This window comes from Pleurodeles waltl, chromosome 3_1 (genome assembly GCF_031143425.1).
Source record: "Pleurodeles waltl isolate 20211129_DDA chromosome 3_1, aPleWal1.hap1.20221129, whole genome shotgun sequence".
NCBI lineage: Eukaryota > Metazoa > Chordata > Amphibia > Caudata > Salamandridae > Pleurodeles > Pleurodeles waltl.
Genome location: NC_090440.1, coordinates 1,891,496,267 through 1,891,515,898, shown reverse-complemented (window position 1 = coordinate 1,891,515,898; position 19,632 = coordinate 1,891,496,267). Strand labels below are relative to the sequence as shown.

At 41.1% G+C, this 19,632-nt stretch overlaps 1 pseudogene; it reads left to right on the top strand.

The window, feature by feature from the left end:
• The window catches only part of LOC138283637 (dynamin-1-like protein), a 46,476-nt pseudogene extending 35,478 nt beyond the window's left edge, over positions 1 to 10,998 (top strand).
• The last annotated feature ends 8,634 nt before the right edge of the window (positions 10,999 to 19,632 follow it).

The following is a 19,632-nucleotide window of genomic DNA, read 5'->3' as shown; positions in this document are numbered from 1 at the left end:
CTGCACAGCAATACTGAGGCGATGCATGCTAGGTTTGCCAACAAGGGTTGCACTTTTTACTATGCAGCTGCAAGGTGGGAAAGACACTTGCACAACTACTTTGACCCATTTCAGCTCTCCAGGTCACCTGCCTTGGAAGTTGCAACCCTTTTCTAAAGTTTCCTAACAGTTTATGTCAAATCATTTCAGGCTCCTTTACAGGGAGTTCAAAGAGGCTGAGAATATTCCTAAGAGGTAACAGCTCGGTGATGGAACCGGCATCACTTCTCATACTCCCCAGTGAAGGATCAAAGGCAGCAGGAAAAAGCCCTTACAATTCTCCACCACCCCACATGGACCCTAACCACCTTTTTCTGTGCCACTGTGGAATGCCAGCGGAACACATTATGGAACAATAAACCTTTATCTGAACAGCTCAAAGTGGCAAATTAGAAGTGAAAGAATGGAGTGAATTGCCTGTGGAAAATACAGAGACCCTAATTTTTTAGAAAACCAAAGACAAAGGAGACCCTTTAGAATTTGCTCATTCATCGAGCTCCTGTTGTGGCAAAGAATAGCCTTCGCCATGCTGGGTGCAGCAGGGCTGCCAAATTTAACTTTGTCCAGTGCGTCATCACTTATGAAATTCCTGAAAATAAACTCCCTTTTGAAGGAGTGGTTCATCCTCGGGAATAACATAATTAATGTCCACATGCACTGGGAGTTTTGTACGGCAAGTGGGGGCATTAGAGAAGTTTTTCTGTCTTGGACACCCTTGGTTGATATGGCTGTCCATGTCAGAAAAGACACCTCTGGAAATGACCCTACAAGGGACGCCATCAGTTGGATGGCTTTCAAATGCCATTTTCATCAGCGTGCATTTAGTTAAGGGCATTCCTTTTCACTCTAAATGAGACAGAACAAAAAGGAAGTAGTGGATGAGATATCAGCCTTTTTTGGTTGGTATCTCATTACTGTCCTCTTCTAAATGGGTTGAAAAGCATCTTTCTCCTCGTTAGCTGCACAGGCTAATTACCAGTGATTTTTTGCTGAAAAGTGCACCAGGGGCATCAATTCACCAAAATACTAGAGGTTATGGAAGTGATATTATACATCTTTCGACCTTAATGATGTTCAGTGAAATAACATTATATGACCGTTGACCCTTAAACTTCGCAGGAAGTGATGCCACATGACCTTATCCCTGATGTCATCACAGTAATTCACATAGCTGAAGTTCCTTCTTAATTGCAGGGCTAACAACACAACACAGACAAATGTCTATTTAAGATGTATTATCTATATTAACCAGGCCACATGAATTATCAAGGAAAGAGTTACCTGATTTTGTAGGAAGCAACATCTTCTAGTGGGGTAGGTTGGTCAGGAGGGGCACAAAGGGGGGGGAGGGTGTTCTTGTCCCTGAGGAAATTTGCATATTAATAAAACTTTTCACATAAATGCACTAAAAAGCCATAAGGTCTGAAAAGACATTCACAAAATATTAAATTTCTTTCATTGTGTGCCAAGCTAATGAAACACGACAGAACGCATGAGTTGACCCCATTTTTGTTTTAAAATGTCTCATTGGTGCTCCCATATATCAAAAATGACTTCAATTGTTAGGGACAGATTTTTGTCATGGTTGTCCCCAAACAACACATACAATATTCTAGTATTAGACTTTTGCCAATACTGCTGTCAATGTATTATGGGTGAATTCTTATGTGGAATGTTATGTCTAGAATGCCGGGGACAGCATATTGACATGGATGCCCCTTGACATATGCAGCGGCTCGCCTTCCTTATACCAAGAATCTCTGACAATGTGACAGCACAAGCATTTTGCAACATGTGCTATCTCTCCCAAGAATTTCCTCCAGTATGCTAGTGCCTGAATTTTTTCCACGGGAGACCCATGTCAACATTTGGCATGGGACAAGCATTTGCCATTGCCAGCATTTGCATTTGCCAGTGCCAGCATTTTGCCATGGGAGCCTCTATAAACCAAGATGCATGCCAGATCTAACAGCAGATTTGCAAGCATAACAAAACATTCTCACTCATGCTCTGTTACATTCACTTACATCACTCTCACTCACTATTGCTCACTCATTCACATTCATTTGCCTTCTTTCATCTTCACCCACTCTTACCCTGACTCACTCATTTACACTCTCTTGCTCTCTTTTACTCTGACTCACTTATAGTTTTTCACTCAACTTTCACATACATCACCAATCCCACATACATACATGCTTACACATAGACACATGCTCTCAACCAAGCTCTCTCTCACCCACATGCACACAATCATTTAAAAGCATTAATTTTACTTATCTAGGATGTCCAGTAAAGTTCTGTTCCAGATACTACTACTCCACTTTTTACTACAGTAATAGTATAGCCTTAGAGCCTGGCGTAGAGGGCTACACCAGCCATTAAAGGTCCGCTCCTGCATTAAAGGCCTGAGCCGAAGGTGAGGGCCTTTAACAAGGGAGCGGGACTTTAATTGCTGGTATTTCCCAGCCATGAAGGATTATACAACTATTAGAACATTCTGCCACTAGAGGGCATAATGTTCTAATAAGAAAAAACAAAGGCCTCACGTAGCCTGAGGGGACTGAAATCCCCTTGTGCTCCGTGAGGTATTTGTTCACAGCTGTTGCTGTGAATAAAGAACATTGAAATGTTGGAGCTCCAGGCTTTTATCAGCATTAGAAGCCCGGAGCACTCTGTTGTCTCCAATGGAGCTCCCAAAATTCCAATGTTTTAATAAATTATAAACTATTATTTGCTAGTAATGTTATAGAAATTAGCAAAAAACAAAGATGTTGGAGCCAGATACTGATAATGTGAGTCACCCATGTGTTCTTGTCACTGATTTTGCAACCTCTGAAGCCAGAGGTAGCAAAGGCAGTGTCAGATGTCTCAAGGGTCAAGCCATGGGTTGCAGCTGCCCCTTCTGGCAACCCCTAAATGACGTCCATGATGTGCACCTGCTTAGTTGTGACATGAGCGAAGTGCCTGTATACTTTAACAGGCCCGAATACACCAGTGTGTTAGCATTTTGATAGAACTGCAGTATATATACCAGGGCTGAACTCCACTCCTGAAGCTCACAGGTGGGTATCAGAGCTCTCAAACTGTTCAATAACAGCCAGCTTTGAACTATTAATTCACATCACCTTTTATTTTGCTACATGATTATCTGCCTTTGTCACCATGAATGCAAAATGGTAATATCCAAAATGTACATCAATGTGAGATAAAAATCGAGGACTGGCTGAACATCCTACAATAGGTGTCAAGTTTTCCAGGTCGATGCGTGATGAGCTGCTCCAGGCCAGGTTTTTTGCCTTTGAATTATGGGGTATTGTGGAAAAAAACGAGACTACACGAGGTGCTTAATTTGAGTAGGTGATTTCTGATGCTCAGCACCAGCACTTAATTGTCACCAGAGGCCCTTATGGCAGCTGCCATATGGTGCTGTTTGTTCAACTTAGAGACCAGAAGGCCACAGTTGTTTATTGATTCAAAATACATTACAACCAACTAATAACTGCCACCCAAATGTATTCTTCTAGCTCTGGAGGCCTCAAACAGTCTGAGCTACCACACTTGTAGGAGTGTGGTGGTTAGTAGCTGTGTAGGTATTGTCATCAGTGGCGCTGGCAATGGCAGTCGGTGGTGCAAGTTTCTGTGACCTCCTGACAAGGGCCCGGACACTGATTTTTTTTTTTATTTTTTTTTACAAAGTAAGCACTGACTACACGTCCCAAAATTCAAAGAAAAAAAGCTGGACTGGAAAAGCTAGTCACACATGTCCTAGGGAACATGGCAGGGCTATCTTATGTTTAATACAGGGCAGCTGGAAAGGGCTGGGACATTAAAATAACTTAATTTTGTGAATGGTGAGAACAGCCATGGAGAAGTTTGGCCTTTTTAAGAGCTCGGAAACTCTGATATCATTTGTAACTACTACTGCCCTTCTGGAGACTTCCCAAAGAGAGGTCGGAAATGGCAGTGGAGGTGGCAAAGTATCTCTTTCGACTCAAAACAGAGCATTCACGGGCCTAGAACATATCACGGTTATCATATGACTCCTCTTTGAAATAGATAAAAAAACAAATAAAACATAAGGCAATTCATAGCTCCTGGCTTGTGTTTTTTTAATACCACATTTGCGAAAAAGCTTTGCTGCCTCGAGCAACCAGAAGGCGACCGAGGGAATCTGTCTTGTGCCAGATATAGACACACATCAGCCATAGCCACAGGGCCAACATTTGGGAATCTAGCAGCAGGGGAGGAGAGAGTATTCATTTAAATATGAGTGCGCACATAATAGCAACAAGACAGTCAGGCATACAGGGAAATTTCCTGATATAGTAGGAGACTGACGGTGCAGCACACACTCATATAGAAGCAAAAGGAGAGCAAGGGCACACATAAAAATATAGGAAATTATTCGCAGTTCACTGAATTCTCAGGAGAGTGATTTGTTTTTTTTAATGTTGTCAAGTGGTTTATTTTGTATTTTTATTATTCTTAACATCTAGCTTAGGTCACCGTTGTAAATGGTCATGTGCAGGCGCAACAAATATCTAATATAGTACAAACGTTGTGAATGGGAGCAAGTACGTTTTGGATCTCTTTTGATGCTCATTGAATAATCATATGTATTCCGTAAGAATTTTAGGTCTGGCGGGATGTCCCTGGGGCGATTTCTCAAGCTGTTTCTCTTCTGACTTCCAAAATGACTTTCTTTCCATGCAAGGGCTTGGATGAGTTGTATATAAAAGTTGCTGGATTGAATGTAAAAATTTGTCAATAACAGTATAATTCGTTTAGGGAACTTTTTTAAATGAACGAAGAGTGAAAACATCTTGCAGGCATAACTTCAGTTGCCTCCATGCAAGTGGTGTACAACGTAAATATAGCCATCACATTTAAATTATTTTGATCAAATTTGACAATATATATATTATTTTGATCAAATTTGATTTTATTTATACAAATATATATATATATATCAAATTTAAATTATTTTGATCAAATGTGATTATATATATATATATATTATTTCGATGAAATTTGATTACATATATAATAAAATTTGATCAAAATAATATATATATATATATATATATATATATATAAAATATATATATATAACTCACATTTGATCAAAATAATTTAAATTTGATGGTTATATTTACGTTGTACACCACTTGCATGGAGACAACTGGAGTTATGCATGCAAGATGTTTTTTCTCATATATATTATGTAATTTTACTAAGGCCTCCCCATTCGCAACCTTTTTTGTTCCGGGCCTAAAAGAGTTTAGCTTAAATATGAAGACTTAAGTTGAACAATTATATGTTGTGGAGAGTGGTGTGGGACTCCACAGGAAGCTTTGATAGTGTCCAACTCTCCCAGGACTGTTGAGATGCAAGAGGTGGACTTGAAAATGGTGCTAGTGGCCATTCATGAACAAATGAAGGACAGATACTGCTTAGATACAAACACTGATCAGGATAAACTAGTAGTAATGAGACTGCACAAATATCTTGCACTGCATTGATTTGTGCAATTAAGGATTTATTAATTTATGGGTTTGATCGAGCCCTGATCCTTGTAGCTCGGTCACTTCAAGTTACTCCAGACTGCTTTCTTCTATAGCACGTTTACCCTAACTTACACTTGGCTGTGTTGAATTGTTATGTATTTCATTTAGAAATGGCACAACTGTTTAATATAGCACGCATCTGGCTATATCCATGTTAATATAACTTTCATACCAAATAAACACTTGCCATAAACATGCAAATACTGCAATCTCCAAAGGTATATTACATATGATAGTGTGTTTAAGACGTCCAATAAACCAAAGACTGTCAAGAATTCCTGATCCCGAAATGATATACATTCATGATTCTTGCACATATCCAAATAATTATTCAAGCTTTCTTCAAACGCGTCCTTCTGCAAGCCCTTTAACATAGTACCTACTTCCATTGATGTCAAGAAGATAATTGTTTTACCCATTACTCTGTTTATTTTTACCTAATGTCCACATTAGCTTTTTGCATTTATTGCTTTCCATAATAATCAGTCATCCCCAATTCGAACAGAATATTGAAAATAACCTCTTTAAGAATGCTTTTTCAATGTTATATTTATTATTCAAATCATTTGATGTTTAGATTTTGTAGGCCTAACGTTCTGTTTCTAGTGTTAATGTGGTATTATGGTGTTTACTCTTTCAGACTATGTATGTTATTTGTAAAACTCTTCATAAAAAAAGTAAATACAAAACAAAAATCTTCAACTCAAAAACAATTAAAAGAAATAATTTCATCCCTTTGCTTTCTGCATCGTGCATACCTACTAAAATAAACTTGACGAGTAAAAGAGATCGTGTAAACAGCTTTCCGCTGCATTCTCATCTGTTGGATTCCGCTTTACTGACTGGCATCCTTCGATGCGAGGTCCACTGATGATGGTGCCTTGTTTTTTTACTGGGACATTTTAACTGTCATGCCTATATGTACTATCTTAAGCATATTTCCTTTCCCATATTTGAAATGTCTCTATTTAATTCTGCTCGTAAGCCCTGTAGATTTTTAGATTTCTCAATTGTTCTAGGTGTGATAATCTGTTGAGATATGACATCTTATACCTGGTTGAAACGAATCCTTTTGATTTACTGGATGTCATTGCTGATATATTCCAAATATTAGGATGGATCTTCTCTATTAGTGGTGTCAGCGTCAATGAGTTCCATAAATCTGACTTAGTTGCATTGTTACAATGCATACTGCACACACAGACCCTCATTACATGTTATGTGGAACCAAACTGACACATGCCTATACGTGTTCTTTTTTTTGAATTTCAGTTATGAGATGTTTGTTTTTTCATCACCCTATTTTACTGGTTGTGGGAGAACCAAAACATTTTCCAGTTAAATCTTATGAAGCTTTGCCTGGAGTAGCAGTGAAGCCTCACTTTGTGTTTGTTTTTTAGGTTGAGTGTAAGTGTTCAACCTCGTGCATACTTTTAGAATAATTCTTATGGCTTAAAGCAATTTCATTTGTTGGTTGCAGTGTCCTTTAAAACTTCTTGCTCCCTAGTGGTCAGTTCTGCCTTTTTCTCCCTCCTTTTTCTGTTTCAGAGAGGTGACCACATACTGCATTATTCCACTTTGGTTTCTTTATCTGTTGCTGTGACAGACTATTTTTGTTATTTCTTTGGTGCTCCCTTTTCACTGCGGGTGTTTTAGGCTGTTAGCTGCCTGCATTTTATTGCAGCATTCTGTTCTTCCCACCTCCTCCCATGTTGCTGCCATTTGTTTTGGCTTTATTCCACTGCTGTCCTCATTTATTTCTGGCTCTAAAAATCATCTTATTTTACCAAAGAAACACCAGGTAATTTAGCTCACTGCTCATGAAAGCCACAATATGCCCTTTCTGGTAGAATGTAACAAACCACAGAAGCAATGATGTGAAACTTGCTGACCCTCGCATCTCAAGTCTCTCTCTCTCCAGGGCCCCTCCCTGCCAACACTCACGACAATCCCACACAGGGCATTCCTTATCTCCTTTATTGGGGCCATACATCTTTTTAGGCTGCTCTGCTATTGTTAACTTCATTAGAGCTTTGTTGAAATGCGTGGCAAGAATGCTTGCAAGACTTTTCATTCTGTTAAAATAAAAAGAAAATACTTTTCCAGCCTTATTTTCCAATTTCTGTTCAGACATTTACACAACTCGAGGTAGTGCAGTCATCTCCTCATTTCTCTTCAAGGGCTTGTGATTTCTGATGTCAGTAGCTACCAGTGACCACCAAAACATAGCAGGAAAAGATGAAATTATGAGACAGGATTGACCAGTTTATGTGGCAAGAAAAATCCAGTTCTGAATTTACAATGCCAATAGCTATAACTCAAGGCAATTGCATTGCAAATGCTTGTTTCTAATAGGGGAGAGCATACAGAGGTCCCATTGCTAGAAAAAAGCTTCCCCTTCCCTTCCGTAGTTCCCTCACAAATCTCCCTCTCCCTCCAAACCCTGCTCCTACCTTTACTATCTGCTTAGAGCCCTATGCAGTGAAGCTCTTTTCATCCTGCCGTCTTGAACCATCAACATTACAGCCAAGGCTGGACTAGTTGTACCGGGCATTGGTCCTTTCCCCGGGAGACTGGAAGGGTGGGTGTATTGTTACTGTGTGGCCAGTTTTGTAGCAGTGCAGCAGTTTTAAAAATACGGCAGAGTTATTTGTATATCCAACAGTTTGCAGGCAACAATAAAAGTACCAGAATAACTGGTGATAAATGAAACTGCTGCTATTCAGTGAAAGTTTTAATGCATCTAAGGTAGCGAAAAAGGTTAATATGCCTTCTGCAAAGAATGTTCTATGCAAATTACAGAACAGCATTTTATGTGCATAGCTCAGTGGAATCCTACTTTTTTCATAGAGATCCTTTTGTTACTGTGCAGTTCATAAGTTACAATCATAATCTAGCACAGTGAGCTATGAACTACCATCAAAGAGCTGCATTCAAACTGCATAGAACAGGTTAGAAAGTTATACTTTTCCCAGTCTTTGATTATCTTAATTGTTCTATAAAGGGTTTGTTGAGTAGTAATGAAAAGTAATTAGTAAAGTCAACTACTGTGTTACGTTCTGACTCTTGAGTTTATGCTTCCCCAGACCAAACACACTTACAAAATGTCTACCAGTATGGATGATGTGTGAATACTACATCTTGTAGTCCCCTTTGTCTTATATAATATTTTCTATGCATTGATTTACACAGTGTGATTCTTTGTCTCTGTATGTATGTGATGTAAAGTGCTCCAGCACCATCCGCTGGTAAGAGATGCGCTATAAAACAAATGAAATACATGTGAAAGAGGGGCTGTGGAGAGATGAAAGGCACTGTTAGAGGGTGATTGTGAGGGAACCATTGAAGAACCCCAAAATAGGCTGCTACATCATGGTGCTCTGTAAGGTCACCATTTACTATGCTTTAAAAACTAATACATTTGAATATATAATGAAAAATGAGTTGTACAATGCACTGTTTTGCCATTTTTTCCAAATGTTATTGGGGGGTTCTTCCTAAGCACCATTGCAGTGGTCACACAAGCTCACCATATACCCTATGGAGGCTGGTCTGACAAAATTTGCCAGGGCTACCTTGTGTTCACATGCCAGCCCTGATTACAGCTGGCTGTTCTCGTGCAAGGAGAGAATTCTTAGGGACCAAGTGAATAGGCTTTGGACAGATTAGACAAATGGAATAGATTTCCTCAATATATCCACTGCATACACCTTCTATGATGATGTTTGCACTGCAATAATTGATATCCTGCCCTATAAACAGGCAGTGGCGAGAAAGCACAGTATCAAGCATGCCAACAGACTTTTAAAAATCAGCAAACCACTCCAGTGACAGGATTATAACGCTACGACTGAAAGTCATGACCTATCCGCAGTGTCCAATTCACTGTCATTGCATTGGGTGAATGGCTGCAGAACCCAGGTTGTCATCCCTAAGCTCGACCTCATGGATGCCGGTACAGATGCAATGGATGTGCTTATGCTTGTGGGCAGTCATTGCAATCAAACCTGGTATCGTGGGAATGGTGAACAAGATCCGGCACAACATCAGTAGTAAGAAAAGTGTAGCTGACTCCCTCCTGGATGAATATGCTTTTCTTCAAAAGAAGTATTCCTCACTATTAAATGGCAATGGCCGTGGATATCTTGGTAGAACCCTTACTAGGTTATTGATACATCATATCTGAGATTGCTTGCCTGAGTTGAAGACTAGAATAAATGTTTTAGCTGCTCAATACCAGTCTCTGTCGAATAGCTGAGGGGAGCCCATGAAAGTTCAGTGTGTCCCTACTGCAGCATATCACCAAATCTGCGACTGAATACTGGAACACAGTTGAAGGGACTGCAAAATATATTGAAACTTCAGAGTTGACTGGCAGAGCTCGAATCTGCTATGTTTTCATGTGACCATTGGCTGAACATTGCAGTCTGTCACTGTGTTGGATGGGCTTACGTATGTGATGTCCTTACTGCCATCAGAAATGCCACAGGTCTTCGACCAGCTTTGATTGTGCCTGAAATTTCCCTTGTGCTTCTGGAGATGAGTCAAGTCAAATGTTTGAAGAAACCCAGTTTACGCTGTGCGGAGCGAGGGCATGAGGAGATGCAGAAAATAATACAGCACTGCAGCAATTACAGCCCATAGGAACTTCTGAGGTTTCCTAAATCACAGGATGCCATTGTTGAGATAGTAACCAGTCTCCTAATTAAAAGATTACCAGTGAAAATTAAATGGTCCAGAATTTGGTGGAAATTGAGCTGGCCTGCCTCACTCTCAAGCACCCAGACTTTGCTGATTGCAGCTGTCTGATGAACAATAATGAGGAGCACAGATATAACAAGCAATCTAGAGACTTTTCCAACTCTGTTCCGCAGGATAAGGCTGCTTCTGGAGTAGTACAAGTGCGATGATCCAAGATTCAGGAATGGCAGACTGCTGAGGAATGTTGAAAGCATCAATAGGAGAAGACAGTAAGCAAACACCAAAGCACCCTTTGGTCCCTACTAGCCCACAGAGAGGTCATGTTGTAAATCTCATGAATGTGGCTGTTCCTGCTGTATGAAAACTCTCTACCTGTAAGCAACAAGACAAAGTAATTGACGGCTAATTAAAATGACTTCCTTATTTTCTGGAAAATCATTCAAGGCAATGTTTCAAACGCTGTTATGCTTTTTCTTGTCAACCACAAGAAAGATACTCTACAAAGCGAACTCATTGGTCAGCTGTACAGATCATTGTTATTGAAAGATCTCTTGCTGAATCTGAGGAAAATGCTTAGCGTAGGAACATGGCAGTTAACGTATTAAAGGCACAGCAACGAGCCAGTCACATTATTTCTGTAGGAAGCCACAGATTAGTTGTTGACAATAATTGTAGCCCGGAAGGCTGATGGAAAAATGTCTCTGTGTTGAGCTTAGGGCACTGAATAAAGAAGTCGTAGTAGATAGATTTCCTTTGCCAAATGCTAACGAGATGCTAACAGTAGTGGCAGATGCCAAGTGTTTTTCAACACTAGACTTCACATCAGCATATCATCAAGTGTGATTCCATCCTGAATCACAGGAGTTGACAGTATTTATTATGCTATGGGGGAGTATAAGTTAGAACACAGGTGTTTAGGCCTGGTATCTGCAGTCTCTGTTTTCTAGAGAAATAAATCATCAATACTATCAGGGGCTCCATGGGCAATGCACTATTGAGATCATGAGTTGGTGTATGAGAAAATTAATGAAGAAGAAAGTGAGTTTTGTCTGGGACAAAGAGTGCAATGAGGAACTTGAAGATGTAAAAAGGTGTTTAGCTAATGCACCAAACTTTAAATCATTTGGACCCGTAATAAAAGTGATCACTGTAACTGATGCTAGTTGTAACAGTGTTTAGGAGTAGTGTTATTGCAAGAAGATTTGACTTGTGAAGTGATAATAGTGTTTGCTTCCAGAGCTTTAAGACAGGCTGAAAATAAATAATATTTTGTTGAAAAAGAGTCTGTGCTGAGTTTTGCTCACTCACTCATGTAAGAATTTCATTTGTGGCAACATATTTAAATTGAGAACTGATAGCAAGCCTCTTGAAGAGATCTTTAAAAAAAGTTAGACACTATGGCCCTCATTACAAGATCGGCAGTGGAAACCGCCTACCACCGCGGCGACAGCTGCCAAAAGCCCGTCGCCGCGGCTACCAGCCCTCCGCCATATGATGACCACAGCCGGATTTCCACCACAATAAGGGCGGAAATCTGTCTGTGACCATCCTGGAAGATGGCGGTAAGGTGGCACTGCTACCACCAGCAGCGCCATGCCAGTAGCCCGCAGCCAGCCGTATTATGAGAAATAATACGGCCTGGTGGTGTTCTGCTGGCAGGCACTGCTGGCGGTAGCAGCGCCCCGTCCCGTTTCCTGCCGGAAGACCCCTTGGATCCAGGTAAGTCAGGTCTCCGACAGGGGAGGGTGGTGGGGGTGTTGTGTGTGTGTGTGGGGGGGTGCATGTATGCGTGTGCATGAATGCGGGTGTGTGTTGAGTGTTGATTATGTGTGTGCTTGTATAGAAGTGTGAGTGCGTGTATGTTTGAAATGATAATGCGTGTATATTTTGAAGTGTGTGTGGATATGTGTGTGAATGGATCTATGCATGTGTGTATGTATGTGTGAATGAGTGTGTGTATGCATGTGTGTGTAAAGGGGGCATGGATGTAGGGGGGTTGAGGGGGTTTTCAGAGAGGTGGTGACCCCTATCAGTGACAGGGAAGGAATTCCCTGTCACTGATAGGGCCTACCGCCATGGTTTTCGTGACATTACGAACTCCACAAAAACCATGGCAGTAGATGGGGTCATAATCCCGCAGGCAACGCAATGGTGGCCGCCGGGCTGGAGATGGTTATCTCCAGCCCTGCGGCTGCTACCGCAATGGCGGTCTGAGTGGTACATTGGTGGGTTGGCTTCAGCCAACCCGCCAATGTCATAATGTGGCGGTAAGTACCGCCAGTCTGTTGGCGGTACTACCGCCTCATTATCGCCAACCACCGGGGTCATAATGACCCTTTCTATCTAGCAGGATCAAGACATGAGTTATCGACCTACAGGAATTTACTTATGATGATAAGTACATTCTAGAGGTGAGTAACTATCCAGCTGTTGTCTTTCTAGATTACTGGATGAGACTAATGGTGGAAAAGATGCTGAAGAAGTGGCTGATGGGCCGAGGAAAGATATTTCTGTGATGACTGAGAGTGTAATCTTTTGAAAGAGATTGGAAAAAGGAGCTAGAGTCTCATCCAATTTTAGATAAGGGGAGGAAAGATAGACAAAGAGATTGGGAGCAAATAAGAAAATTTTGGATGGTTAGAGGAGAATTGGCAGGGACTGATGGGTGTTTGTTTGTGAGGAACAGAATTGATCCAGCTGGCAAATTTATGCATGAGACCTATGGATATGGCAAATGAAGGTCATTTTGGAGTTTCTAAAACAAAAGAAAGATTAAGATTGTCATTTTGGTGGCCAGGCATGGATGTGCTTGTAGAAAGATTTATTAGAGAATGTGTACTGTGTTTAATATGGACAACATTTTAAATCGAGAAAACCACCAATGCAAGAGGCCCTATCTAATAATTAGCACTGTCTGTGGGTTACTTGCGATGCCTATTCATTAACCCTCATTGCCATTGGTTATTCAACCAACGAGATCCCCTGCTTCACCGACTGTTATAAGCATTGCCCTAGTCATTATCATGGGCATTGCCTGATATCCTTACGACTACTGGCCGGCCGCCCTAGAACAGGTCGCTCGCTATCTCTGTTTCAGAGGTAGAGTTTGTAATAGCTCACTGGTCTGTCGTATAAATACATCACACATGGCCCTTAAGGCTAAGCCCGGGTCTGCTGCAGGCATTAAACTGCTCACGTGTGCACCTCAGTTGGGGAGATTTATGGAGAACCTCCAGCTCCCGCTCAAGTAATTAAAATCCGTGTTCCACTGCGCACAAATCTTGCTGGCCTGTCATCCAGAAATAAGCAGTTTATTGATCAGGCTCGGCTTGGCCCTCTGCCCCGCCTCGCAATGTGAATGGTTCTCGTTAAATATTCTGCACATTGCTTCAACTAGGGCGCGCAGAATAATGTTCATATTTATGTCGATGACGGTTTAGGCATAAAGCTGAACTACTTCTAGGGACGGGCAGTGTCAGCTCAGCTATGGAGGTGGCGTCTCCAGAAGGACCTACCTAACACAGGGTTAAAGTCTGGAATAAAAACTCCATGGGGGACAATGAAGTGTCTAACCAGGCATCTTTAGCAAGGTAGCGCCTTGGGTTCACTGCCTGTCGCAGCATTCTGTGTATTACTGTGCATAGACCGACTTGACCAACTTCGGGGGGATTTATATTTATAAATTTGTGGATCTTTGCAGAGTTGGTCCGCTTTAAGAAAAAACAGCAGATGAAAAATCAGGGCCTGGCAGGAGAGAAACCAACAAACATACCGTATACAGAATATTTTTTGTGTGCTGCAAAATTCATCTTCAAGAGAAGTTTTCAACACCATAGAACTGCTGGTGGAACTTTCATTTTGCATACTCTTAATTCTTCAAGTAACCCTCATTAAACGTCAGATTTATAAAGTCGTCGGGAACACCACAAATCTATTTACTTTCACCCCAAATCTCTTCATTTCACCACAAATCTCTTTACTTTTTGTGCATTGAAAACAGCCAAAATAATTGTGTAAAAGGGAAAAATAAGGAATTACTGGGAAATCAGATAATAATTGCCTATTTCTTAGTGGCCCCCAGGGTGAAATTTGTAATGGATGGATTGTTACCACCCACAGAATTACAGGTGTCCACGATATCGGTAACTCGGGGAAAGAAAGCATTTGTCCCATACACTGGTCCACTCATAATGAGCAGGCTAGTGGCCAAAACACGCACCACTAATTTGGGCAATTCTTCACTATATAATTCAGGCTGTATTGTTTGTTAGAGAAATTGTTAGATCACTGTTTTATTTTAATATTTTCTATAGCTCTGTGTTGCATCAGATTATTATTAGTGTGGTTTACATACAACATAAGAAAATGCATAAGTAATAACGTACTCCAAAGTTCACTTTATCAGGATAGTCCACGTCACCAAGTATTTCCATAACCATGTAGAGAAAGGCACAAGACTGCAGGTCTATTGCTTTTATTAGGTCATAGAACTCCAAGAAGAAATACCTTTGGGGTATTTTATTTCGTATAATACACTTCCAAGAAGGTATTAGAGATACACACAGATATAAACAAGCACTGACAAAGCCATTAGGTCCGGCTTTAATTTGTTACTGCCTTCATATAGTGTTTGTTCACACCTATAGTTGCATGTCTTAGCTTATGGAAGCTAACACCTGCCAGTATATTGCAATATATTGGTTCCCCTGTTCAATCAGGCTACATTTGTCACGTCGGGTGGGACGAAAAAACGTTATCAAGGACTATTTGCACTTTAGGCTTACACTAGAGTACTGACAAATATCTAAAAAAATATCCCCCTGCTTTGAAAAAATAACAAAATAATGCCTTCTGTTTAGAATGGATGTCTGAGGTAATGGGTAGATTATGACAAAGTTTAATGATTAATTTTACTTTACAGATATATAATATTTCATAATGCACTGCAACATGTACATATCAAACCAGGTGAAATGTTAGACCACGCAGCACGTAGCAGAGGGTGAGAGACATTTACACCTCTGAAATCTGCAATGAATAGTTTTGTTAGACCAGTACTGGCAAAAGCTCTGGCAGACAGCTAAAGCTGCCAACGCTACCCGAAAAACAAAATATACAAACGGGCTGAAGATCAGGGCATTTCCACTTCATGTTAGTGTGTAAACACCTCTTTTCCACTTTTGACTGTTGTCCTAAAACAGCACTTTGACCCGGTTATGTGCCTGCTCTTCAATATACTGAAGAACCTGGGGTAAAAACAAATATTGTTTTTTTAAAGAAAAGCATGCCATGTAGTTAATGAGGTCCATTTTTTGAAGTGAAAAAAGCTTTCACAGGAAAGAATGGCTCCATAGCTTGTGTGAACTTTAAGACCATTTCATTTTTCTTAAAGCCTTTGTTTTGTCTATAAATCACTTTTAGTGTCTAGCAAAATCAAAGTAAGCGCAATACTCGAAGATGGCTATGGCCAGCTTGCCTTCTCAATAGCAGTTAGTGAGAGACAAAACTGAACACAGCCGTGAGTCAGAGCTGCACTCACGGCTATTGAGATTTCACTAGTCATCTGTAATGAATTATTACAGGTGCCTAGGTATTTTTTTTTCTTATTACAAAGTGAGTTGAGACATCAAAACGCACTGGCAACAAGAATATAAAAGCCTGAATTTTACAATGGAATTTCATTAACCCATGTGTTATAGTTAGAATTAATATGGTAACAACGAAAGTGTGGACATTGAGTTGACAGTAGTAGAGTGGGGAAGAGTCTATTTTGTAAGATTACAGTTTAGTGCAATTGATCATAGAAGAACTGTGTTTTGAGTGGCTTTCTGTGGTAGAGGAGGAGGTATGTATGAGTGCTGTTCCAATGGTTTAAAGTTTCATGCAATGGTTATAGGTCAATTAACATTACAAAAGAGGCCCAGATAAAATAACTACCACAGAATGGACAGGAAAAAGGATTTTCCTGTTATAAAAACCCTCACCCAAAAGGGTTACCCCTTGTTGGCATGCTTCATCATTGGGTTTCTTCCCGTTCCGCTACAGAGCGGGGCGTGCTAAGACCTACGGGATACATGGGAAAACTGATGGAGTCTCGTCAATGTGAATCACACGAGGGATAGGCGTGGTGGGGTCTTGGGTGAGTTAAAAATACCTGTCTCCTAGTAATTCCAATGATTTAATAGATCTGTTGGAGGCGGCATGATTAAAAAGGGGCTGCAGAAGTGGGGGGATGTAATGTACCTGACTTCCTAGTCTGCATGTTTTGTAGCCTTACCCCTAGGCTCCTCTTCAGGACCTAGGTGGACTCCCCGGTGCCACTCCTTGTTTAAATACCTCTAATGAAAGCATTAATAATATATGCTCTGTGATATGGTGCAATTCACCTTACTAATGTGGTGTCATAAGATGATACCTATCGTTTATGGTGTCCGTAATTGATACCTGTGGAAATACAAGAGAGGCATAGTTATCATAGCCCCATTTGTAATGGGCTGCTATATATGTTGTTTGTGGGTATGGTGCCACTTATTTGCAAACTGCACCCCACTCGTGGGAAACGGCACTCGTGAATATCAGGACTGAGAGACTAAAGTACTCTCACAAGCAACAGTACAAGACATACTACATTTAAAACTTGTAAACATTGGAAACACACCAAAGAGCACGCACATGATGCATGTGTAACCTACCTCAGTAGTATTTGGATTCTCATATCATAGCTCCTCCAGGAGGGGGGTGTGCTTGTAGTCACACTCAAATGATTTGGCAAAGTTTTAGAATCGTTCATCTTACCGTATCTGTAGCGCCATGTAAACAATGTTCAAAAGGCACTTACTTCCTCAAAGGGACACTCCACTCTGTACTTAATGTTCACATCCCTGGGGTCCGAAACTTGAACGTTCACATGGGAGCGGAGTTTAAATGTGCAGCAGCTCTTGCATCTCTGCATGCTAAAGGGTGCAGCACTAGACTGCTAGCTTCCCAAAGATGTCGGCCTACCGTGGAACGAAGCAAGGTCTGCGAGGACCCTAAAAGTAGGTATCCCTTGTGGGTGCCTGTAATTGCACGGAGGTCAACAGTGGTGACCCGTACTTTAGGAAGACAAGGTGGTAAAACAGAGTCTTTATTTAACACAAAACACTCAGAGTCTCTGGCTTTTTCCCAGGACAATCCCGAAGACTGGCTGACTTTTACCCAGAACACACCCAAAGGGTGGCTGGAATTTTCACAGAATCAAGAGCTGAAGGGACCATGTGAATGATCAAACACAAGTTTGCATATGTAGTAGTTGGCATCAGATTGAATGATGGATCCCAGAAGCCGCTGTCACTCTCTGAGAAAGCTTGGGTGAGCAGTCAAGCCTAGCTCAGGTGAGCTGCAGGGAAGGATGAAACTAGATACATGGTAAGACAATTGGTCATCACCAGCACAATAAAGACCAATGTACATTCAAATTGATTTGATTGGCAGTTCTTTAGAGTTAAAACTGACCATTCTTTGATATTCTGACCTCAGTATAACTGCAGTGGCAATTTAAAGCAAGTCTCAAGGCCTACCATTGTAGCCTGTCTGTAGAGTTTTAAACTGCAACACTAACCTTTCAGAACAACTCCTTTTGACAGCCCTAAGCCTTCATTTTAAGTATTAATGAATCACTCCTAAATAGGTCTTATTCTCCATAAGGCAGGGTGCATGGTATTTAGAAGCAGGACAAGTCCAGATTTACTATTTGTTGTACCACATGTACTCAAAGTGAAAAAGGCCCAAGAGAATTTTTTCCGTAGCAAGGCTGGCTGCTCTACTGGAAACACTGGATTACATTATTACATCTAACAATGCTAATTTCAGTTTGAAAGCAGCTAGAAATATAATTCATAACTCAAAGACTCGTTTTTTTCAGAAATATTTTATTAGCATTTGCATTTGAGTAGCAAAGCATTTGCTTTGCACATGTGTATCATTATAACAAGTTTGTTTACACCCACCCCCCAGACTCAATTCCGTAACCACAAAATCTACCTCAAGGTTTCCAGTGTAAAAAGTTTTATTAGGTTCCTAGACCATAGTAGTTCCACCATTTCTTCCAAACACATTTGTGTTTACGGGGGCACCTCTGTGCTGCATAGATCATTTCTTTGAGCTTACAACACCAGTCCATGCCTTGGATTCATACCTCCATCGAGGGGGCTGTGGAGGCTTTCTAATTGCATACAATATCTTGTCTGGCAACTACTATACCCAGGCCTATCAGTGTCTTGTCTCCGGGGGGCCCACTCACATCATCAAGAATATCAAGTAATGCAACCCTTTGACTCACTTCATGCTGTGTGCCAATTGTAACTGAGAGAACATTAATAACAGCAGTCCAGTAGACCTGTATCACTGGGCATTTCCAGACAACATGGAATAAAATCACACATAGGGTCCCTATACCTGTGGCATGTAGGCAAGTCAGTAATGCCTACCCTCCACATTCAGTAAGGTGACATATAGGCTTGATGCAAGTATTTAATTTGCATGAAGCAAAGTCTGGCAAAAATTGCTAGCATCCGGCGGGCTAAACAGGCATCTCTCCAGTCCATCTCATCTAATTTCCCCTCCCCCTTGGCCTTGAGGGTATCTAGTGACATAGGCGAGTGTATAACCAGGGATTTGTAGATTTGTGAAAACCCACCTTTACCCAAGGGTCCCATGAGGATCTAATTTTCTAGGAGGCTGTATTCCTGGATGCCCTCTAGCACTTCCTGGTAAGGGTGTAGACTGTGTCAGGGTTGCATATAGCAATAAAACTGTGATGTTGACATTTGGAAATTCTGCTTGAAGTTCTTGGTAGGATTTCATATGGCCCACCCCAGACGTCTCCTATTCTTAGATACCAATGGAATCCAAATCCCAGCATCTCTCCAGCGAGGATACCTGGGATAACCAGTTTCTCCACCCAATGTGGGGTTTCCCTAGTCAGTTTCTGATTCCACTTCATCCATGGGAGGGTTGCCCTCTATGCCATGAATGCTACTTGGGTCACCTCTAGAAGGTCAGATGGTATGGGGCACCCATAGAGGATATGCATGATGTTGTGTAGTCCAAGTATGGTCAGTTCACCCCTAGAGGCAGCCCCCCCATGCAGTCAGTCATTAATGGGAAGAAGTTGTGTCCCCCAGAAGTATAGGCGTATGTTTGTCATGGCAAGACCACTGTCGTACATAATTCAGGGACATTTCCCGAAGGCCACTCTAGAGGTGCCACCCACCCACATACATTTACGTGCCATGGCCAGGGCTGAATCAAACCAGGATTTTGGAATGTGAGAAGGGTTATT